This window comes from Salvelinus alpinus, chromosome 18 (genome assembly GCF_045679555.1).
Source record: "Salvelinus alpinus chromosome 18, SLU_Salpinus.1, whole genome shotgun sequence".
Lineage (NCBI taxonomy): Eukaryota > Metazoa > Chordata > Actinopteri > Salmoniformes > Salmonidae > Salvelinus > Salvelinus alpinus.
In genome coordinates this window covers 13,740,549-13,765,909 of record NC_092103.1, presented here as the reverse complement: position 1 = coordinate 13,765,909, position 25,361 = coordinate 13,740,549, and the positions used below count along the sequence as shown (strand labels likewise).

Genomic DNA, 25,361 nt, shown 5'->3' with positions numbered 1-25,361 from the left:
TTACATGTAATTAATGACAAAGTAATGTGTATTACAGAAGTAACCTTAGTTTACTTTTTTCCTAGCTGGCTCTGAAAATGCCCATTATTGATTGGATGGAATAAAGCAATTATTTGTACCTTTTAAAGGTTAACTGAAACATTCGAATGGCATCGATGGACCATATTTAGAAATATACTCCAAAAAGTCCCTCATAGTAATGTCTAATAGGTTCACTATCCGTATCTGTGAACTGTTAGGCTAATGAAATTATGTATAGCCTTTCACTAAAACACAAGATTTTACATGATCTGGCTGTAGCTTCAATTATAAATTGGTTTAAAATCACATATTCACTAATATCTTTGGGTTTATATGGTGTGTGTTATCTGTGTGTGTTTGAGTGTGTGTGTGAGAGGGGGGGGGGGGGGGGTGGATGGATGGATGGTTGCCTCCTTTCTTTGTTATCTCAACCACTCTTTATCACCTATTGGTGCATGGTAGTCCCGCCTTGGGAAATAACCTGATTCAATGAACTAATGTGATTATTAATGCTGTTTGCCATGTTGTATTGTGCGCATAATGAAACATTCTGTGATATTTCTATTGCCATTTTTCATACATTTGAAGACTTATTGAACCAAGAATAGTGTGATCAATCCACCCTAATGTGATGATGTTCTGAGTAAATGAAAGATGAAAGATTCACTAACGTTATATTGATGTTAATTCATTTTAATACCGCTTATAATACTAAGCAGTTTTTCTTTTATAATAATTGTTTTCTTCTTATCAGGAGCACATACATCCATTTATCAAATAAACCTTCATATGCATCCCTCCAACGCTCCCTCATCGCAGCTCCTCCTACAGAATATTCAGTTAGGTTGCGCGGGGTGAGTTTTATAGCAACTGTTGCCCAGTGAGGCAGCGCCATAGTCACCGTAGTCCTGGCGACTGTAACCCACCAACAACAACAACCTCTCGTTCCATCATTGCCACCTCCACCATCCTCACTTCATCCTCATCAACCAGTCCTCAGCCCAGGTTTGAATATACTTACTATTTCTACCAGCATCTGTTTTCTCGATTCTTCGCCAACGCATTTTACTTTATATATTAAATGTCTAGCTTGCTAGTTTTGTGAGCTAGTTTTGTGAGCAAGTTAATGTCTGCCCTCCTTTATTAGCTACATGGTTAACGATAGTTAGCTGATCTGATGTTAGGTGTTATTTCCTTAACGTTGTTAGCTTCAACAAGAAGAAAGCAATGTGCTTAACGTTATCTGCGAAAGTAAACTGGCTACCTAATGAACTAGGCTGTTAACAGTACGTCAAAAAATTATGTTTCTGTTAGTTAGCTATTCTACCCGAGTTTGCTGTGCTGTTCGTCGGCCGTCCAATGACAGCTAACGCTAGATAGCTAGCGCGATAGCCAATACACGCTATCTACGGTAGCTAAGTTAGCAACGCAACTAACGTTAGCTAACGTTACAGAGCAGGTGTCTGATTTATGTGTGTCGTTCAATGACCGCTAACTTCCTGGTGTGATGTTGGTGGCTGTCAAGATACCTCACATTTTCAATAATATTATACAATATATAACTACTTGCTTTGGCATTTTGAATAAATTCGAACTAGTACCATCTTCATTCAGTAATTGCTAATTGAGGTTAGCAGTAGCTTCTCCCTTTTGTCTTGGCTAGCAAGCTAGTTTCCTTTGTAGCTAACGTTAGCTTTGCGAAGCAGGTGCCACAAAGGCTTCGTTAGCTAGCTAACGCTGTTAGCGAGAGCGGCTAGCCACGCTAGCTACTTTAGCTAAACCTTCAATTTGTATTGATCTCAGGTCTCTTATCACAAACCTTTACCCTTTTAACCAGCTAGTTTCATAAATTATATCCCATCTAGCTACAGCTAGCTAGGTGGCCAGTTTAAAATGCCTATGGCACAGTGCATTAGCTAGCTAACATTTTTGAAGCTGATACAAAAAGTAAAAGCAATAATAGCTGTCACATTGACATTTAGCTACAGTTGCGTGTGTGTCTCAGAGAGGTATGATATACTTTTGAGCAGATAGAAGAGTGAAGTAGAGACTGTCATCTTAAAGACAGCACATAATAAATGCAGCAGTCATCTGGCTGTCATAGGGCAATTCCATGACCATGGTAACTGAATTAAGCCGAGACTTCCATCTTTTACTTTAAAATGTATGCCATCAAAAAACATTTCAAAGTTTAACAAATCAAACGACTCTATGCAGAAGGACTACTTTGAACAATTTACACAGAATCATATTTACTTTACTTATGCTACCATATTTTCCCCAAACTTTGTTAAATATCTGCCCCGAATTAAGATGCAAAGATGTCTGCAGGAAGAATTGGGTGTCCGTTATGACATGACACCTTGGGCTCTATTTAATGACCCTAACTCAATGGTAACTCTAAGCACTGGCGGTAGACATATAGGTCCTGTGGTGTCAGAAATAATTTAGCTATTTTCACAGGTGGAATTATGAGTGCAATAGCTGGTCGTGATGCGAAAGGGCTGGGCTTTGATGAATAAACAAGTTGTAGGTGTGACAAGGGTTTGACCACTTACTCGCCAATCAATGCAACACGTTCCATGGCTTAATACTGCAGGCATTTGTCTCAAGTTCTGTAGGTTATTGACATTTGCATTGTGATCAACTCCAATTCAGCTGGGTGCATGGAATATTCATATCCTGGTCCCTTGTGGATTGAAACTGCAGTTTGTTAAATAGCATAGGCTACAGTAACGAGTAATAGACACAGTACAAATTAAAACAATCCAGTGTTTGCTCAATAGACTATGTTTGGAGTGTTGCAGTCAACATTGCTATATACAGTGGGGAGAACAAGTATTTGATACACTGCCGATTTTGCAGGTTTTCCTACTTACAAAGCATGTAGAGGTCTGTCATTTTTATCATAGGTACACTTCAACTGTGAGAGACGGAATCTAAAACAAAAATCCAGAAAATCACATTGTATGATTTTTAAGTAATTAATTTGCATTTTATTGCATGACATAAGTATTTGATCACCTACCAACCAGTAAGAATTCCGGCTCTCACAGACCTGTTAGTTTTTCTTTAAGAAGCCCTCCTGTTCTCCACTCATTACCTGTATTAACTGCACCTGTTTGAACTCGTTACCTGTATAAAAGACACCTGTCCACACACTCAATCAAACAGACTCCAACCTCTCCACAATGGCCAAGACCAGAGAGCTGTGTAAGGACATCAGGGATAAATTGTAGACCTGTACAAGGCTGGGATGGGCTACAGGACAATAGCCAAGCAGCTTGGTGAGAAGGCAACAACTGTTGGCACAATTATTAGAAAATGGAAGAAGTTCAAGATGACGGTCAATCACCCTCGGTCTGGGGCTCCATGCAAGATCTCACCTCGTGGGGCATCAATGATCATGAGGAATGTGAGGGATCAGCCCAGAACTACACGGCAGGACCTGGTCAATGACCTGAAGAGAGCTGGGACCACAGTCTCAAAGAAAACCATTAGTAACACACTACGCCGTCATGGATTAAAATTCTGCAGCGCACGCAAGGTCCCCCTGCTCAAGCCAGCGCATGTCCAGGCCCGTCTGAAGTTTGCCAATGACCATCTGGATGATCCAGAGGAGGAATGGGAGAAGGTCATGTGGTCTGATGAGACAAAAATAGAGCTTTTTGCTCTAAACTCCACTCGCCGTGTTTGGAGGAATAGAAGGATGAGTACAACCCCAAGAACACCATCCCAACCGTGAAGCATGGAGGTGGAAACATCATTCTTTGGGGATGCTTTTCTGCAAAGGGGACAGGACGACTGCACCGTATTGAGGGGAGGATGGATGGGGCCATGTATCGCGAGATCTTGACCAACAACCTCCTTCCCTCAGTAAGAGCATTGAAGATGGGTCGTGGCTGGGTCTTCCAGCATGACAACGACCCGAAACACACAGCCAGGGCAACTAAGGAGTGGCTCCGTAAGAAGCATCTCAAGGTCCTGGAGTGGCCTAGCCAGTCTCCAGACCTGAACCCAATAGAAAATCTTTGGAGGGAGCCGAAAGTCCGTATTGCCCAGCGACAGCCCCGAAACCTGAAGGATCTGGAGAAGGTCTGTATGGAGGAGTGGGCCAAAATCCCTGCTGCAGTGTGTGCAAACCTGGTCAAGAACTACAGGAAACGTATGATCTCTGTAATTGCAAACTAAGGTTTCTGTACCAAATATTCAGTTCTGCTTTTCTGATGTATCAAATACTTATGTCATGCAATAAAATGCAAATTAATTACTTAAAAATCATACAATGTGATTTTCTGGATTTTTGTTTTAGATTCCGTCTCTCACAGTTGAAGTGTACCTATGATAAAAATTACAGACCTCTACATGCTTTGTAAGTAGGAAAACCTGCAAAATTGTCAGTGTATCAAATACTTGTTCTCCCCACTGTATAGGGAGTAGAAAATAACATGGCTATATACAGGGAGTACCAGTACCGAGTCGCTGTGCAGGGAGGGGTATGACGTATTTGAGGTAGTTATGTACTGTACATATAGGTAGCGGTAAAGTGACTACACAACAGGATAGATAATAGACAGTAGTAGCAGCATATGTGGTGAGTGTGAAAGTTTGTGAGCGTGGGGCATCAGTGTGTGTGTGTTGGGGTGTAAGTACTGTACAGTCCAGCGTGTGTGCATAGTTGGTGCAAGCGAGTTAGTGCAAAAAAGAGTCAATGCAGGTAGTCCGGGTCGCCATTTGATTAGCTTTTTAGCAATATTGTTTAGAAGTTTTATGGCTTGGGGGTAGAAGTTGTTCAGGGTCCTGTTGGTTCCAGACTTGGGTGCATTGGTAAAGCTTGCTGTGCGGTAGCAGAGAACAGTCTGTGGCTTGGGTGGCTGGAGTCTTTGACCATTTTTTGCAGCTTCCTCTGACACCGCCTGGATGGCAGGGAGCATGGCCCCAGTGATGTACTGGGCCAAACACACTACCCTCTGTAGCACCTTGCGGTCGGATGTCAAGCAGTTGCCAAAGCAAGCAGTGATGCAGCCAGTCAAGATGCTCTCGATGGCGCCGCTGTATAACCTTTTTAGTATCTGAGCATTTGGCATGGGCCCTCAGGGGCCCCCATGCTGTGGGTCAGCATGACGGATGTGTTGTTGCCTACCCTCACCACCTGCAGGCGGTCCGTCAGGAAGTCCAGGATCCAGTTGCAGAGGGAAGTGTTCAGTCCCAGGGACATTAGCTTAGGGATGAGCTTCGACGTCACTATGGTGTTGAACGCTAAGCTGTAGTCAATCAACAGCATTCTCACGTAGGTGTTCCTTTTGTCCAGGTGGGAAAGGGCAGTGTGGAGTGCAATAGAAATTGCATCATCTGTGTATCTGTTGGAGCGGTTTGGGAATTGGAGTGGGTCCAAGGTGTCTGGGATGATAGTGTTGATGTGAGCCATGACCAGCCTTTCAAAGCATTTCATGGATACAGATGTGAGTGCTGCAGGATGATAGTCTTTGAGACAGGTTATCTTGGCGTTCTTGGGCACAGGGACAATGGTAGACTGCTTGAAATATGTAGGTATTACAGACTGGGCCATGGAGAGGTTGAAAGCCTGGGCTCGAACCAGCGTCTGAAGTGATGCAGTGCCTTAGACCGCTGCTCCAGTCGGGGGCCAAGTGAGCTGATGTTAGACAGGTAAATTGCCGACCCTGGCATTAGGGCTGGAAAATGCCAGTGAGCCCATTTTAACATCACACAATTGCAAACTAATGTGTGTTTGACACTAGTGGGTCCTTAAAGCCAGCTGAAAATGGAGCCATTTTGGTTATTGAACTACAGTAAGTGAAGTGTATTTACACCCAGTAACAGAATTACATCGTGGGTCCCTGAACTGTACTACACAGAAATGAATAATTATGGATATGCATTTCATTCTCTTCGTGGTGATGTAACCTGAATAGGTACACAAAGGTAGAAATATGCAACATCCTCCTTTGCATATACCGTATGGGTGTTATTCTACACACTGACTATTATTCTAATGAGCTCCACCCCAAACAAGACCACATTTGGTTGGTCTGGACCGGACCAAATCTGAAACATCATAGATGTCTGTTTCACAAGTTTGGATATCACAGTACAATAGAGCACAGTAGAGTACTACAGCACATCACAGAGTAGAGTATAGTTCAGTACATTATACTGTACTCTTTAGTATGGTCTACTGTACTAAACTCTGCTCTACTGAACTATACTCTACTTTTCTGTACTGTACTGTGCGGTTAAACTTGTGAAACATAGATGTCTATGATTGGTGGCCAGACCAAATCAGAACCAATCATGGTCCAGACCGGACCAAAAACGTCCGTGGACAGTGAAATCAAGGCCACGGCGGGCTGACCAAGTTTCCACTACTTTTCAACATCCATGGACGTCCTGTGTCGGTCGGTGCTCAGTGGGTGGGGATGCTGGTTAGAGTAAATAGAGAGAGAGGGGACTCGTGGGTAGGTAACATTGAGGGGTCTACATACAATACACAAACAGGGCCGGCGGAGCGCAGTGTTGCAATGCCGTTTTTTTGTCACAAAAGGGCGGCTCCTTGTAATACGCTCCGTCATTTGACCCAGTTTTTTCCTACCTCGAAATTGAGACCCGACTTATCATTCCTTGCGAAGACTGAGGGGCAGTATTGAGTGAGTTTTGCAATGGAAGTCGCACCGCTGTGTGTCAATCACATACTTTCCAGTATCTCTTCTGGAATCAACACAGAAGAGATGGATGTTCTGCTTCTTCGTTCTACTACTTGGAACCTTCCTTTTTTGTGCTTTTTATTTCGAGATTTGCTAAGCGCAATTATTTCTATGTTTAGTTTGGAGGAGCGTCTGTGCGAGCTGGTGAGACAATACGAGAACGTATACAACCCTTTGATGCGGTTGTATTCGGACAAGCAAGCAAAAGACAACAGCTGGAGGGAGATATCACGGAATTTGAACACCGGTACTGATATCAAAGAAACATGGAGAAAGATTCGGGACCGGTATGTTCGCAATCTGAAAAGGGTGAAGGAGATGAGTAGTGGGGTCTGCCGCTGGTGTGTGTCCCACCGATTGTCAGACAACTGGATTGGCTTCGTGTTCACGTGAAGCATCATCAGACAGACAACAATATGCCAGATACGGTATGTACTCGTCATGCAGCCGAGTCCTTTTTGTGCAGTCAGTGTGTGTGTTAGTGATCTTATGTTTAGCAGACCTTGTTAGAACATGTGAAATTAGCTCTTTTCTGGATGGGCAAAATTGTGAGTGGGAAATGTTCAGTGGCTGTGTTATCATAATGACTAACAGGGCTAGTTCAAACACCAGAAAACCTACAGAGTGGTGTGTGTGTTAATTAGATTGAGATGTTTATGAAATCATTTCTTTTGGGTAAACATTTTAACACAAAGGAGTCCATGGAGATCGCTTGCATTGTATTCACCATCTGCTTTTGTGGTGTTTTGGACAGTCCAGAGATGGAGCTGAGCCCTGAGGGGCCCATCTACAGGTGGTTTATCGCCCCTTGATTCATCATCTCTCCGGCTAGCAAAGACCCGTGCTCTCTGCCCTGCAACTCCATCAACCTCCATCCCATCTCCCCGGCCCAGCTCCAATGGCCGGAAGAGGAAGACCGCCTGGGATCCTTTGGACGCAGACATTATGCAGCGCGTGGATGACTGCAGCAGGAGTAACAGAGACAGCAGCAGTGTCCAGCAAAGGCTGTCTACGACGTCGTGGTACCAGGGATGGTGTCTATTCCTGCTGATTACTGTCTTTTGTTTGTCTCACTCCAAAAACGATTGTGCTATTTTTTAAATTATTGTTCATACGTTAGATTGGTGGGTAATTTACCCGGGGGTTAAATATGTTTTTTTACACTTATTTCCTCATTTATGTGTTACTGGTTTTTACTTTGTTTAAAAAAAGTCTTATTTCCCCTTTTCATCACACTTCACCTGTTTTTACATTGCACTATTTTCTTCATGTGGTAGTAAATACATATCTAAAAGGTCTGCAAATGTATTTGTCTGGTTATTTGTACTTATACTGAACAAATATGTAAATGAAACATGAGTTAGTTCATGTAAGGAAATCAGTCAATTGAAATAAATTCAATAGGCCCTAATCTATGGATTTCACATGACTGGGCAGGGGCTCAACCATGTGTGGGCCTGGGAGGTCATAGGCCGCCCACTGGGGAGCCAGGCCTAGCCAATCAATTCGTTTTTTCCCCACAAGGGCTTTATTAGACAGAGATACTCCTCAGTTTCATCCGTTCTCAGGGTGGCTGGTCTCAGACGATCCCGCAGGTGAAGAAGCCGGATGTGGAGGTCCTGTGCTGGCGTGGTTGCATGTGGTCTGCGGTTGGGAGACTGGTTGGACGTACTGCCAAATTCTCTAAAATGGTGTTGGAAGCAGCTTATGGTAGAGAAATGAACATTCAACTCTCTGGCAACAGCTCTGGTGGACATTCCTGCAGTCAGCATTACAATTGCCCGCTCCCTCAACTTAAGACATCTGTTGCGACAAAACTGCACATTTTAGTGGCCTTTTATTGTCCACAGCACAAGGTGCACCTGTGTAATGATCATGCTGTTTAATCAGCTTCTTGATATGCCACACCTGTCAGGTGGATGGATTATGGCAAAGGAGAAATGCTCACTAACAGGGATGTAAACCACATTTGAGAGAAATAAACTTTTTGTGCATATGGAACATTTCTGGGATCTTTTATTTCAGCTCATGAAACATGTACCAACACTTTGTATGTTGCGTATATATTTTTGTTCAGTATATAATATAACATATTACTGTTTTGAATCAGACACTCAGTAAACTTGTATTGCTTTGTACATGAGTTATGTAGATGAGGTTAGTGTCTTGGGGGATCTGTCCTTATTGTCTACAGCTGGACACTCACCTATGTGCCAAAGCAGGAAGGGCTCCATTGAAAGGCCACTACACATGACCATGTACAATCTTGTGTTATGTAGATTAAGTTAATGTCTCAAGGGTCTAGCCTGGGCAATTATTTTCCATGGAGGGCCACATTAGAATACATTTTTGCCATCGTGGGCCAGAATCATATTACAGGATTATAAATGTGTATGACTGTGCTGACATATCTCCTGTAAATCACGTCCAGATATGCTACTTATTCCATTTTTTTAACATGCACAGAAATAAACCACAATGTTCTCCTTTTGGTAGGTATTTTCATTATTTAACATGCGATGAACTACACAGAGGGAAAGTACACTGCATTCAGCACCACGGACAGAGCTCTTGTTAATGGTTATGCACAAAAACACAGAGAGAGCTCAACATTTACATTTAAACTACTCAATCAGCGTGAAGAGTGAAGTCTCTGATGGGCATTGACTAGAGCAGTGAAGTCAGGTATAGTTTCTGACGTCGCTATGCGTCGGATTGCTGAGAGGTGAGAATCAGTAAGAGATGATCTGTGCCATGACTCTGAAAATGTCTGTTCACATACATAGGTTCATGACTCATTATATTTCGTCACTGAAAATGTCTGTTCAAATACATAGGTTGACCCGAACATCTTCTGAGCATGACTCCTAATCTTTGGAAAGTTTTGTTCATCGAAAGATGCATAGAACCTCGTCAGTGACATTGTTTTGAATAGTTCTCCAATCACTGCACCAGACTGAGGATCGATAAACTCAAGTTGCAGGTCAGTGGGAGCGTTATCCCACTGAGCTGCAAGGTCCTAAACGATATAACAGCCATCGATAAGAGACAATACCGTGCAGCTGTATTCATCGACCTGGCCAAGGCTTTTGACTCTGTCAATCACCACATTCTCATCGGCAGACTCAACAGCCTTGGTTTCTCAAATGACTGCCTCGCCTGGTTCACCAACTACTTCTTAGACAGAGCTCAGTGTGTCAAATCGGAGGGCCTGTTGTCCAGACCTCTGGCAGTCTCTATGGGGGTGCCACAGGGTTCAATTCTCAGGCCGACTTTTTTCTCTGTATATATCAATGATGTCGCTCTTGCTGCTGGTAATTCTCTGATCCACCTCTACGCAGATGACACCATTCTGTATACTTCTGGCCCTTCTTTGGACACTGTTAACTAACCCCCAGACGAGCTTCAATGCCATACAACTCTCCTTCCATGGCCTCCAACTGCTCTTAAATGCAAGTAAAACTAAATGCATGCTCTTCAACCGATCGCTGCCCACACCTGCCCGCCCATCCAGCATCACTACTCTGTACGGTTCTGACTTAGAATATGTGGACAACTACAAATACCTAGGTGTCTGGTTAGACTGTAAACTCTCCTTCCAGACTCACATTAAGCATCTCCAATCCAAAATTAAATCTAGAATCGGCTTCCTATTTCGCAGCAAAGCATCCTTCACTCATGCTGCCAAACATGCCCTCGTAAAACTGACTATCCTGCCGATTCTTGACTTCGGCGATGTCATTTACAAAATAGCCTCCAACACTCTACTCAGCAAATTGGATGCAGTCTATCACAGTGCCATCCATTTTGTCACCAGTGCCCCATACCCACCACTGCGACCTGTATACTCTCGTTGGCTGGCCCTCGCTTGATATTCGTCGAAGCTGGAGACCCATATCTCCCTCACTAGCTTTAAGCACCAGCTGTCAGAGCAGCTCACAAGATCACTGCACCTGTACATAGCCCATCTGTAAAGAGCCCATCCAACTTCCTCATCTCCATACTGTTATTTTTTTTTTTTAATTGCTCCTTTGCACCCCAATATCTCTACTTGCACATTCACCTTTTGCACATCTATCACTCCAGTGTTTAATTGCTAAATTGTAATTATTTCGCCACGATCTGTGTCGGCAGTTTTGTTGAGCAGGCATTTCAGTCCATGACGGGGTATCACATCTGCTGCAGATGCAGTTTATGAGCTTATTTCTCGAGTCAGTTGTTCGAATGGAGCTAGGAGTGTGTTCAGGTTTCAAACACGTTCTCAAATGCCATTGAAATGGCAGTATGAGAACCAGCACATTCTTGAGCATGCAAAACAGCTTTCGTCAGTACGAAATCCTCATCCACCCACTGTGCTGTCAGACTCGGCATGCTCATGGGGCTGACATCGCTGGTCCAAATGTCATTCGTGAAGCTAATAGCAGTGACGCCCATAGCAAGTAGCTCATTGATGTACGTTTCAACAATACTGTGTAACTCCGGTAGGGCAACATCTGAAAAATAGTGTGTACCGCGGCTTGACCAGTCGGCGAAAGCCAACATCAGAGGACGGTTGATTGTCAAGGGCAATGAATTCCATTATCTTGCCGTTAATGGATTTCGCCTTTGAGTTGTCTCACTGAAATGTTCTTACTTTTTCAAATGACTGCTCGACTTGAACTTGTTTAGCTGTTAGAAGTGCGCGCTTAGTATTTTTCTGCTTTTGTTCTATGTAGCGCTGTATTTTTTGTGGCGTCATTACGTCATCTACTTATGTTATAGGTATGCACGTCAGCTTTGACATCGGTTTTGCATATTGGCGTTAAACTAATCATCGGGCCGCTGCCGATGTTGGCATTTTTAGCTAATATTGTCCGATTCCGATATGCTCACCGATATATCATGCATCCCTAGTTCAAAGCACGCAGCAGCGATATATACGTCTCTAGTAGTGTCGGAAGGTGGGTGAGATTGTTGGCTTCTACTTGGCGGGTCAGGAGGAGTAATCTTCCCTTGAAGGCTTTGACAAGGCTGTACATCTGATGTGCAAAAGGCCCTTCCCTTGTAGTTTGGAATTCAGTTCATTCATGAGGGCCATGATGTCCATGGTGAAAGAAAAATCAGCCAACCATTCTTTATCTTGCAGTTGAGGGAAATCCACATATTTTCCTTTCATTTGCAAAAACTCAGCAATCTCTGACTTCAGGTCCCACACCCTTTTAAGCACCTTCTCCAAACTCAGCCATCTCACGTTTGTGTGGTAGGGGAGATCTGCATGACCTGACTGTCTCCAACAGTGAGACAAACTGCCTGTGGTAAAAGATTTTGCTCTTATGAAGTTTACCACTTTAGTGACTGTGTCCACAACATGGCTCATTTTCAGAACACATTTACAGAGCAGCTCCTGATGAATAAATGCAATGCAGGAAAATCATTTTCTGTTCTGGGTTCAGCTCAGCTACCTGATCTGGTATCCTTTTCAAAGGGCCAACGTTTTTTCCTGTCAAGTTTGGCACCCATCACTGGATAACTTTTCAAAACTCAGTCCCAGCTTTGCCACACACTTATTAACCTTCTCCAATATTGACTGCACTGAAGCAAGCTCCTCTGTAATTTCAAAGTCTGGGGTTATGCCTCGTAAGAATATCAACAACTGTGCCGTGTCACATGCATCACTGTTCTCATCCAGGGCCAAGGAGAAATGGGTGAAATCCTTTACCTTGTCTTTCAACTGATGTTCCATATTCTCTGCGATGTCCTCAACACGCTGTGTAACACGCTGTGTCACTGAAAATATTTCCCTGTCAGACGAACAAACAGCTCTTTCTTGTCGGGGCAAAGTATTGCTGCAAAGTCAAATAAACATTCTTCAATGAATTGCCCTCAGCAAATGGCTTGCTATGTTTAGCAATTTTGTGGGACAGTACATAGCTAGCTCTCGCAATTTCGTCGTTTGCTGAATGCAGTTTTGTGAAAAGTTCTTGCTGCTTTTGCAACTGAGAAAGCAACTCTTTCGATGCACTTGCCCTCTGCTCAGAAGACATATTCCTATATTTCTCTGCATGCTTCGTCTGGAAGTGTCGGGACAAGTTGTAGTCTTTCAAGACAGTGATGCTCTCTCTGCACACTAAGCACACAGCTTTCCCTGATACCTCAATAAAGAAATATTTCGATGTCCACTCTTGCTGGAACACCCTACATTCATTGTCTACTTTCCTTTTCTTTGAAATCTTTAAACTTATTTTTGCGCAATTTCTAGCTAGCTACTTTTTGTAACTGTGACGTGTGTGTCAGCCTGTCAGTCACTGTCTGTCCTCGTGCAGTTGTTATTTATACGTGCCTTCAAAATAAATGTCCCACGAGCTGTGGGAGTTAAATCCTTACACAAAGACGAGTATTCATTGGGCTTTTAATGTTCTTTTAATTTTTTTATTTAACTAGGCAAGTCAGTTAAGGACACATTTTTATTTACAATGAAGGCCTACCAAAAGGCAAAAGACCTCCTGCGGGGACGGGGGCCTGGGATTAAACATTTAAAATAAATAACATATAAATATAGGACAAAACACACATCACGACAAGAGAGACAACACTACATAAAGAGAGACCTAAAGACAACAACATAGCAAGACAGCAACACATGACAACACAGCATGACAACAACACGGTAGCAAAACAACATGGTAGCACCATAAAACATGGTACAAACATGATTGTGCACAGACAACAGCACAAAGGGCAAGAAGGTAGAGACAACAATGCATCACGCAAAGCAGCCATAACTGTCAGTAAGAGTGTCCATGATCGAGTCTTTGAATGAAGAGATTGCGATAAAACTGTCCAGTTTGAGTGTTTGTTGCAGCTCATTCCAGTCGCTAGCTGCAGTGAACTGAAGAGGAGCGTCCCAGGGATGTGTGTGCTTTGGGGACCTTTAACAGAATGTGACTGGCAGAACGGGTGTTGTATGTGGAGGATGAGGGCTGCAGTAGATATCTCAGATAGGGGGTAGTGAGGCTTAAGAGGGTTTTATCAACCAGTGGGTCTTGCGACGGGTATACAGAGGTGACCAGTTTACAGAGGAGTATAGAGTGCAGTGATGTGTCCTATAAGGAGCATTGGTGGCAAATCCGATGGCCGAATGGTAAAGATCATCTAGCCGCTCGAGAGCACCCATACCTGCTGATCTATAAATTACGTCTCCGTAATCTAGCATTGGTAGGATGGTCATCTGAATCATGGTTAGTTTGGCAGCTGGGTTGAAAGAGGAGTGATTACGATAGAGGAAACCAAGTCTAGATTTAACTTTAACCTGCAGCTTTGATATGTGCTGAGAGAAGGACAGTGTACCGTCTAGCCATACTCCCAAGTACTTGTATGAGGTGACTACCTCAAGCTTTAAACCCTCAGAGGTAGTAATCACACCTGAGGGGAGAGGGGCATTCTTCTTACCAAACCACATGACCTTTGTTTTGGAGGTGTTCAGAACAAGGTTAAGTCAGAGAAAGCTTGTTGGACATTAAGAAAGCTTTGTTGTAGAGCGTTTAACACAAAATCCGGGGAGGGGCCAGCTGAGGATAAGACTGTATCATCTGTATATAAATGGATGAGAGAGCTTCCTACTGCCTGAGCTATGTTGTTGTAATTTGAATAACAAATGCGTTTTTCAACACTTTACTGTCGCAAATGATTTGATCTGTGTTTTAATCACTTAATAACTCCTAAACAAAAATGTATATCAGTAAAAACACTAGGCCTATAACTAATTGGTAGCTCTACGTTTTTACTTCTGTGAACTTGTATTATCCCTCCTCATGGGAGAAATTAGAAAATCTCTTTAAAGATATGTGCTTTTGGTAAACTTACAGAAGGCCAATCATTTGTCCAAAATGAAATACAAGTGTAGAAATTAGTTGGCAAGGTTTTTTACTTCAACACCATTGTTTTGATGTATTACCATATTAATACTTTTTATTTGGAAGTAGTTTTGGAAGAACCCGTTTCCATCTGTTTGACCAGAGATCAAAGCCATACATTTTCAGATGGAAAATGTTATGAAAATGTATCAATGCCTTTTATTTCCCCAAAATATAGACTCTTTGCTTTCATTTCACACCCAATTTGATATCCTCCTATAAACTTCACATGTTGGTGCTCATGGGTACTTTTACATGGAAATGTATCACATTCCTTCCATTGACAATGTAACATTAGACTAATATTAGTTTACTGCTGTTTGGAAGATCAAAAAACAAACTGATCCTGATAATGACAGGTTTGTTTATTTGTTACTGGTGTGGTGGGGAAGGTAGTTGATAGGCTAGTAAAATGTGGAAGTGGATCCCACTCCGATTCAGCTGCATTTTGGACTCACTGGTCCAACCAAGCTGAGGAAATCTGCAAATTTCAAAGCCTGGATTTCTGTATTTTACAGACAATTTATGGCACGGAATACAAAGTTCATAACTTTTGAATATTCCACACACATCTTCTAACAGAGGTTTCCAGCTGTCATTTGGTAAGGCCTACATTTTCTGTCCCTCCATAAAAATGGAGCGCAGTATGGAATCGCTGGAATAATGAAAGACACAACAGTCAGATTCTCAAAGTGTGAATGATTATTATTATTACTGGAATAGGCTGGATGACTTGTAATAATTATCAGGGCCATATCCCAGTCGGCCTCTCCACTAAAACATCATTAAAATGGCTTTGGACAACCTTTTTTACTCTCTGAACCTCTGCAATTTGCATTAAATGTTATGAATCTGCAGGATGGAAATATCCTAGGCTTCCTAAACAGAATGGTGGTTTGGTGTTTGCTCAGTCAAGACAGGTGTGTAAGCCTACTGCCCAGATTAAATGATGCTTTCCTCTCATGCTACTCCTTACAGACATAGCTTTTTTACTTCATAAATGATACAGTATTGCATTGTTTTAAAGCAAATTGTCAATGAAAGTGTAGAGACATCTCTATATATGATCAGTTTCCTCCTAGTGGTTTTGTGGCTCTTATGGCCTCTTGGCTGACTATAGATGAATTTGGACCCCTCTTATGGCCTCTTGGTTGACTATAGATGAATTTGGACCCCTCTTATGGCCTCTTGGCTGACTATAGATGAATTTGGACCCCTCTTATGGCCTCTTGGCTGACTATAGATGAATTTGGACCCCTCTTATGGCCTCTTGGCTGACTATAGATGAATTTGGTTCCCTCTTATGGCCTCTTGGCTGACTATAGATGAATTTGGTTCCCTCTTATGGCCTCTTGGCTGACTATAGATGAATTTGGACCCCTCTTATGGCCTCTTGGCTGACTATAGATGCATTTGGACCCCTCTTATGGTCTCTTGGCTGACTATAGATGGATTTGGACCCCTCTTATGGCCTCTTGGATGAGGAAGGAGAAAGCTCCAGGGTTGTTGTAAGGAAGGAAAAGCTCCATGGTTCTCTGTGTTGCATCATCATTCTCTACAGTCAGGTCCACTGGGTGTTCTCTGCAGCCAGCCGCAGCCCTCTGTTCCCACCTAGGGGAGAGGAACAGGTGTGTGTCGAGAGGGGGAGGTGGAAGGGGGGACAGGTGCACAGTGGGTCTTAGTGGGACTCCTGACCACCTAGGGGAGAGGAACAGGTGTGTGTCGAGAGGGGGAGGTGGAAGGGGGGACAGGTGCACAGTGGGTCTTAGTGGGACTCCTGACCACCTAGGGGAGAGGAACAGGTGTGTGTCGAGAGGGGGAGGTGGAAGGGGGGACAGGTGCACAGTGGGTCTTAGTGGGACTCCTGACCACCTAGGGGAGAGGAACAGGTGTGTGTAGAGAGGGGGAGGTGGAAGGGGGGACAGGTGCACAGTGGGTCTTAGTGGGACTCCTGACCACCTAGGGGAGAGGAACAGGTGTGTGTCGAGAGGGGGAGGTGGAAGGGGGGACAGGTGCACAGTGGGTCTTAGTGGGACTCCTGACCACCTAGGGGAGAGGAACAGGTGTGTGTCGAGAGGGGGAGGTGGAAGGGGGGACAGGTGCACAGTGGGTCTTAGTGGGACTCCTGACCACCTAGGGGAGAGGAACAGGTGTGTGTTGAGAGGGGGAGGTGGAAGGGGGGACAGGTGCACAGTGGGTCTTAGTGGGACTCCTGACCACCTAGGCTAATTGTTTTTGGGCCACCCTAAGTCTTTCCCTGACAAACATGCCAAGAAATGACTGGTATATATGTAGATAGGCTATAGGCCCACCAAGCTTGCAATTAGGCTAGATATTACAATTTCCATGGTTACTGCAAGTTTATATGGGTAGCATCTCACAATAAAGTCGTTTCAATCTGTCACTCCATATTCCACTGAATTTGTGTGGACCATGATGCGATAAGACACATAGCAATCCCAAATGAACGGAACAGACTGGCAACATCTGGAAAATAAGCTAATGAATTTAACTGAAATTAATTAGCTTAATGATTATTTGCACAGCTTGATTTTAGTTAAAATAAGTTATTTCTGTGATATGAGGACTCCAGTTCTAAACCGTGAGCATTTGAAGGTCTGTCTATTGACACTATTGTTGTTTTGCATTGTAAAAATAGTGCCTAGGCCAGGGATGGATAACTGGTGGCCCCCCCTTTTGTAGGCCCATGGATAAATCCCGTCCCCCACACAAATGTATTTGTGTATACACTACCGGTTAAAAGTTTTAGAACACCTACTCATTCAAGGGTTTATCTTTATTTTTACTATTTTATACATTGTGTAATAATAGTGAAGACATCAAAACTATGAAATAACACATATGGAATCATGTAGTAAACAAAAAAGTGTTAAGCAAATATTTGAGATTCTTCAAATAGCCACCCGTTGCTATTTAACACTTTGTTTTGTTTACTACATGATTCCATGTGTGTCATTTCATAGTTTTGATGTCTTCACTATTATTCTACAATGTAGAAAATAGTACAAATAAAGAAAATCCCTTGAATGTCCAAACTTTTGACTGATTGTGTGTCTGTCATATATATATATATTTATTTATTTGTTTATTTTTAGGACTCAGTTGGGTCTCGACTTAAGTGTTGAGAGTTAGAATAGTAGATTATACAAGGTGCAATTTTTAAATGTTGTGTATCAGCAGTTTTTATCTTGTCGGTCACTGACAGTCACTCAAATTAGAACATGTAAAAAAGAAAAAATAGATTGGTAAGTTAGTCTAGCAGCCAGCTATCTTAACTTGTAGTAAGCATGGTCGAATTACTGACCCGGGCCCCCATTGATTTTGTTAGGCACTCTCAATCCGATGCAATATATTAAGAACTGCAAATATTCGCTCCACCCCATGGCAAAATGTGTAGAATTGCAGCAAACCTGCATTAAAACGGTAACATTTTCTCTACTCCCCATGGAAAAATGGCAGGAAATGACCTCTAAAACGTCACTTTGCTGTCAAGAGGGGGGCCACTAAAATGTTTTGCTCCCAAGTTGGGGGAAGCCCCCCAACAAAATATTCCTTATGGCCCGTAAAAGGCTAGCGCCGCATGTATGGATGTGGGTATGTAGACCCGCGAGCCACTGCAGCTGTTTTGTGGCCCCCACCCCCATCAAAGATGCCCATCCCTGGCCTAGGCCTATAGCCTATTCTAAGGCAATAATGGCATACACACCTCTGTGGACAGAGGACAGGATGTCAGAAACGGCTAGTTATCAGATCACGTTACCACTTACCTGAAGTCAGGTGTTGGGTGGGCAAAAATAGAACCATGCCACCTGTTCCCTGGATCCTGTTCCGTTTCCAATCACTTAAAGAGCCGCTGATTCATTTGATTATTCACCCATCAATTTTCATGGCTTAGCAGCATAAACTGGGGGTTTTGCTGTGTTATTTGCACGCACAGCAGCCTGTGTACACTGTTTTTACATTGCAAGGTGTACTTTATCACTAACCTCAACCCTGTTCCATAGTTGTAAAGGAAATGGGTTAATACTGCAGCTTCAGACAGTGTTTTTATCACTGCCAGCCTAACATGGCCACAGGTCTTACATGATGGAGATGGGAAGGAAATGAGATCGATACAAAGGAGACGTGCCTCTTTCTTTGGGGTTGTGTTTCTTTCACAGTGTTACAACTCCTCTCTAAAGCATGTTGTTTCTGGACATTCATCAATACTTTTTAGGTTGAGGACAATCCACTTGCTACCAGTCTCATGCTCACAATGGATATCCCAGGCATTTTAACAGCATTTTAGACTTTAAACATATTTTGTTTTGATCATGCCATTAAAATTACCCCTTTGTTGACTGTGGTAATGTGATGAGATAACATTATAGATCTCGTTCTGATCGTCTGATGTAATAAGTCCTGTTCCCCCTATTTCCCCAGCTGTCAGTCAAATGGGGAGGAAGGACCCGGGGGAGGGTGAAGGAGAGGCAAGGCGAGTGCTGCCCTCCTCTCTGGCCTTTGTTCCTGCGTGGGCTTGTATAGCTTGCAGTTGTTCAGTTGAGCACAGCGCTTAAGTGGGCCACAGGGGAGCGAGAGCAGGCTGAAGGGGTGGGGGGTGCTGCGGCAGGAGTGGGGTAGGTGCCCTGTTTACATCCAGAAAGTCCCTCCTCTCCTCATCTCCTAATCATCAGGGGCAGGCTGCAGGGAGCAGGTGGATTTTGTGTAGTAGAGGCCTATAGGGCCTTGCACTTTAGCTCTCCTACTGCAGAGTGCATGGAGCAGAAGACAAATGGTACCTGTAGAGACTAAAAAGAGAAAGCATGACAACCTCTGAATGGATCACTTGACTGCCATGTCAGCAGCATCTCCCTGGCACCAAGACTGGCACAGTTTACCGTATAACCACGTAACTGATGGTTATAAAAGAACCGAAGACGGGATGGCCAGGCATTTGTAAGGCTGAGTCCATTTTTTAGGTAACATGGACTCTTAACAATGTGAAGAAACTTTGTTGCTCAAGCAAATTGTTGTAGCAAACGAGTCTTCGGTTGCCTAGGTGACGCTCGCATGCCTGCAGCAGCAGCACTCATAGAAATAGAGTTGATAGTCCCAGTCGGTATTCACGCAAACAAATTGGGGGAAACCAACATTATTTTCTATTGGCTCCCATTGTAAAAGAGGTAACTTCGTCATACATTTTTTTGTTATACAGAAATAACAAAACATGCCGAAAAGCTGCTGTGTTAGTTAATGTACATGTAACCTTGTCAAAAATCATGACCTCTGGTTCGCAATGCTCCCACGTAGGGAAATAGAGCCTGTGAGCAGAGTTCTGTGTGGGGGATGCGGTGTCCGAAGAGTCTACACGTACTGTAGATATGTGTGTGGGAAACATTCAATCACAGGTAAGACATAGCTTGTTTAGTACAGTCCGTTTGTAACTCCACTCACTACTTGCAGCTGTATAGTCCGTTTGTTTGTGTTGTTAGTCTTGGCAAGTTTAATGTTACGGTCGGTAGCTAGCACTCACTCAAGTGGCTGCTAGCATCGTCATGAAAAGGGGCACGAGGAAAGCCCTACAATATTGCGTTTTTGTAAGTAGTGAGAACGCTAGGGAGCACATTTTGTAATCGACTAAAACGAGCAGACAACAAGAACTGCATTTGAAAAAGTTAATGGGGTAGGTAACCACAGGTTGTTTTCCCCACAGGCGGGATGGGTCGCGACGTTCTATCTAATCAATTCAATTCAAGGGGCTTTATTGGCATGGGAAACATGTGTTAACATTGCCAAAGCAAGTGAGGTAGGTAATATACAAAAGTCAAATAAACAATAAAAATGAACAGTAAACATTACACATACAGAAGTTTCAAAACAATAAAGACATTACAAATGTCATATTATATATATGCAGTGTTGTAACAATGTACAAATGGTTAAAGCACACAAGTTAAAATAAATAAACATAAATATGGGTTGTATTTACAGTGGTGTTTGTTCTAATACCAACTGGGTCTATAGAAGAGGCTTGGTAAAAAGAGGTCAATCGAACTCGACCAAAACAATGGAATTGCCATGGAAACGCGTGGAGGAAAGGGCGGTGGGGGAAAGATCCTTAGTCTCCTCATTGCCCCCCAGCAAAATGAGGCTACATTTAGGCTATTGTTTACATGTGTATTTCACACTATGTTGAGGTAACAATCTGAGTATAATGCTTGTATGGATGTCAACCCCAACACATGTTCATGTCATCATTACTAATCAACTGCATTACAGTTCAAAACGACTGACTTCCACCACCGTTGCTAACCAGCTTATACATTTGGCATTTTTAGCAGTCACTTCTTCTAAACCTGAAAATAGACTTGTTGAAGTTCTACATGTTATGCAGAGGAAAAAATCTCAATATATAAAAATTGTGCGCCTGTTACAATACATAAATCATGACGGATTTGACGAATATCCACTTTGTCAGATCAGTTGAATGTGAGCCAATCTGCTCAATGGAACTATCTGCGTTCCATTGACTCCTTTACCGCATCTACAGTATTTGACTGGTGAACTCATGGATACACTCTCAATGGCTGCCTCGTATTGGGATGCAATCATTTCAATGGTCATGTAGAATGTTAATTCAAGTAACTGATGTGGCTCATTCAATGGAATGTATTTTTTGTCATGTCGGTTGAGTTGAATCAACAAATCACAGCACATACTGATGGGTATAGAAACAAGGGGAACACTTTTCTAAAACCCCTGCTGCACCATCAAAGTATAGGCTATGTTCCTTCAACTGAGAGGTTTCAGTTTGAAAGTCCTGACTGGTGGCAGAACAGGAGCGGAATGGTCTGACTGACTGGTCTCTGGTTCTTTCTGTGAACAGCATGGAGAACCACCTGTCTGAATCAGTGCTCAACTGTTTTAGTGTTTTACCAATACAGGATGGAAGAAAATACTATTCAATCCAATGCAGCCTCCTGAGTTAAAAGGAAACTACGCTGATTGACACCCTGTGCATGCACTATACTGTGCTGTACTATCATGCACTATACTGTGCTGTACTATCATGCACTATACTGTGCTGTACTATCATGCACTATACTGTGCTGTACTATCATGCACTATACTGTGCTGTACTATCATGCACTATACTGTGCTGTACTATCATGCACTATACTGTGCTGTACTATCATGCACTATACTGTGCTGTACTATCATGCACTATACTGTGCTGTACTATCATGCACTATACTGTGCTGTACTATCATGCACTATGAAGGGAGAAATGCATCTGAACACAACCTCTGGTATATCACTGAAGATGAAGAGGAGGAGTAGTAGGGTGGAGAGAAGGAGGTGGAGGAGGACAGGCAGACCCCGGAGAGATCCAGGGCTCTTAGGAGACAGGTTAATTAACCAGGAGAGGCTTGGTCATGGAAACTTAGTTGAGCAGATGAGGGGGAGTGTGGGAGGGGGAGGGGGGGGGGGGGAGGTCACCGCAGAGGACAGAGCAGGAGGAGGAGAGGTGGCTGTTCTATGATTAGCCTACATGCTGCTTTACTGTGAATGTCTCCCTCTGCCCAAGTCCTCATCTCACCGTAGCTCTGTGTGTTCAGGGTTGGGTCGTTAGCCAATAAAGATGGATTCTAAATCTCTGACACCAGCTGCATTTTTGGACACCTATGCATGTGTTCCAATGCCGAGGTGTGAGAACAAAGTAAAAACCGCGGTTTGACAAATACGACCACATTTTCACAAAATTAGCCTAAATGTGTTTGGCAAGAATTAATCAACTAATGTCTGAATGATAAAAAATCGTTGGAAGATGTGAAGGGAACAGATTTGTGAGAGCAGAGGGAGAAAGATAAGCTCATTAGGGCTGTTAAATATTAACTGTTTTTTTATTGCTGTGAACACGGAGACAGGAGACGAGCTCTCTGCTCGGACCACTGACTCATACACTACCCTGAGTACATTCAGTACTGCTGGCCACAGCTGCCTGTTCTAGCAGCACAGCAGTCAGAATTACATCGGTGCAGTCAATGTGATGAGTTGCTTAAGCACTGACTCTCAAATGGACAGTTATTGTACACACAGAGTCAGTATTCTTATTCCAATTATACCAAAGAATAATGATGATATGGTATTGTGACTGTATTAGTACATGTTGTGCATAGATGATTGGTTGAGAGAAGCGTACTTCGTCTTCCCAGGAACCAAATAATCGAATCAAATCACATTTTTTTTGTCACGTGCGCCGAATACAACAGGTGTAGACCTTACCATGAAATGCTTACTTACAAGCCGTTAACCAACAATGCAGTTCAAGAAAGTGGTTAAGAAAATATTTACTAAATAAACTAAAGTACAAATAGTAAAATAAAAAAAAGTAACACAATAAAAATAACAATAATGAGTCTATATACAAGTCAATGTGCAGGTTAGTAGAGTTATTTTGTACATGTAGGTAGAGGTAAAGTGACTATGCACATAGATAATAAACAGCGAGTAGCAGCAGTGTGAAGACAAAGGGAGGAGGGGGGCGTGTCAATGTAAATAGTCCAGGTGGCCATTTTGATTAATTGTTCAGCAGTCTTAAGGCTTGGGGGTAGAAGCTGTTAAGGAGCCTTTTGGTCCTAGACTTGGCGCTCCGGTACTGCTTGCCGTGTGGTAGCAGAGAGAACAGTCTATAACTTGGGCGACTGGAGTCTTTGACAATTGTATGGGCTAACACCGCCTAGTACATAGAGTTGTGGTCAGAAGTTTACATACACCTTAGCCTAATACATTTAAACTCAGTTTTTCACAATTCCTGACATTTAGTCCTAGTAAAAATTCCCTGTCTTAGGTCAGTTAGGATCACCACCTTATTTTAAGAATGTGAAATGTCAGAATAATAGTAGAGAGCATTATTTATTTCAGCTTTTATTTCTTTCATCACATTCCCAGTGGGTCAGAAGTTTACATACACTCAATTAGTATTTGGTAGCATTGCCTTCAAAACTATTTAATTTGGGTCAAACATTTTGGGTAGCCTTCCACAAGCTTCCCACAATAAGTTGGGTGAATTTTGGCCCATTCCTCCTGGTGTAACTGAGTCAGGTTTGTAGGCCTCCTTGCTTGCACACGCTTTTTCAGTTCTGCCCACAAATTTTCTATAGGATTGAGGTCAGGGCTTTGTAATGGCCACTCCAATACCTTGACTTTGTTGTCCTTAACCTATTTTGCCACAACTTTGGAAGTATGCTTGGGGTCATTGTCCATTTGGAAGACCATTTGCGACCAAGCTTTAACTTCCTGACTGAATTCTTGAGATGTTGCTTTAATATATCCACATCATTTTCCATCCTCATGATACCATTTATTTTGTGAAGTGCACCAGTCCCTCCTGCAGCAAAGCACCCCCACAACATGACGCTGCCACCTCCGTGCTTCACGGTTGGGATGATGTTCTTCGGCTTGCAAGCCTCCCCCTTTTTCCTCCAAACATAATGATGGTCATTAAAGATTTTATTTTTGTTTCATCAGACCAGAGGACATTTTTCCAAAAAGTACGATCTTTGTCTCCATGTGCAGTTGCAAACCGTAGTTTGGCTTTTTTATGGCGGTTTTGGAGCAGTGGCTTCTTCCTTGCTGAGTGGCCTTTCAGGTTATGTCAACATAGGACTCGTTTTACTGTGGATCTAGATACTTTTGTACCTGTTTCATCCAGCATCTTCACAAGGTCATTTTGCTGTTGTTCTGGGATTGATTTGCACTTTTCACACCAAGGTACGTTCATCTCTAGGAGACAGAACGCATCTCCTTCCTGAGCGGTATAATGGCTGCGTGGTCCCATGGTGTTTATACTTGCGTACTATTGTTTGTACAGATGAATTTGGAAATTGCTCCCAGGCATTTGGAAATTGCTCCCAAGGATGAACCAGACTTGTGGAGGTCTACAATTTTTTGGCTGATTTCTTTCGATTACCCCATGATGTCAAGCTGAAATACATCCACAGGTACACCTCCAATTGACTCAAATTATGTCAATTAGCCTATCAGAAGTTTCTAAAGCCATGGCATCATTTTATGGAATTGTCCAAGCTATTTAAAGGCACAGTCAACTTAGTGTATGTAAACTTCTGACCCACTGGAATTGTGATACAGTGAATTATAAGTTAAATAATCTGTCTGTAAACAATTGTTGGGAAAATTACTTGTCATGCACAAAGTAGATGTCCTAACCGACTTACCAAAACTATAGTTTGTCAGCAATACATTTGTGGAGTGGTTGAAAAACGAGTTTTAATGACTCCAACCTAAGTGTATGTAAACTTCCGACTTCAATTGTAGGTCCTGGATGGTAGGAAGCTTGGCTCCAGTGATGTACTGGGCCATACGCACTACCCTCTGTAGCGCCTTACGGTCAGATGCCGCGCAGTTTCCATACTAGGCAGGGATGCAACCGGTCCGGATGCTCTCGATGGTGCAGCTGTTGAACTTTTTGAGGATCTGGGGATCCATGCCAAATCTTTTCAGTCTCCTGTGGGGGAAAAGGTTTTGTCGTACCATCTTCACGACTGTCTTGTAGTGTTTGGACCATGATAGTTTGTTGGTGATGTGAACACCAAGGAACTTGAAACTCTCGACCCGCTCCTCTACAGCCCCTGTTCATTAGTCAACCTGGGTACAGTAGATATAATCTAGAATTTATATCTCTGTGAGTGATATTGATTTTATA

At 42.9% G+C, this 25,361-nt stretch overlaps 1 protein-coding gene across 3 annotated transcripts in view; it reads left to right on the top strand.

The window, feature by feature from the left end:
* Positions 1-875: 875 nt before the first annotated feature.
* LOC139543836 (transcription factor RFX3-like) overlaps positions 876-25,361 on the top strand; it is a 57,475-nt gene continuing 32,989 nt past the window's right edge. For all 3 annotated transcript variants that reach the window (XM_071350301.1, XM_071350300.1, XM_071350299.1), the window contains exon 1: positions 876-1,026. The gene's annotated coding sequence lies outside the window, so the exon portion shown is untranslated. The remainder of the gene's footprint in view (positions 1,027-25,361) is intronic.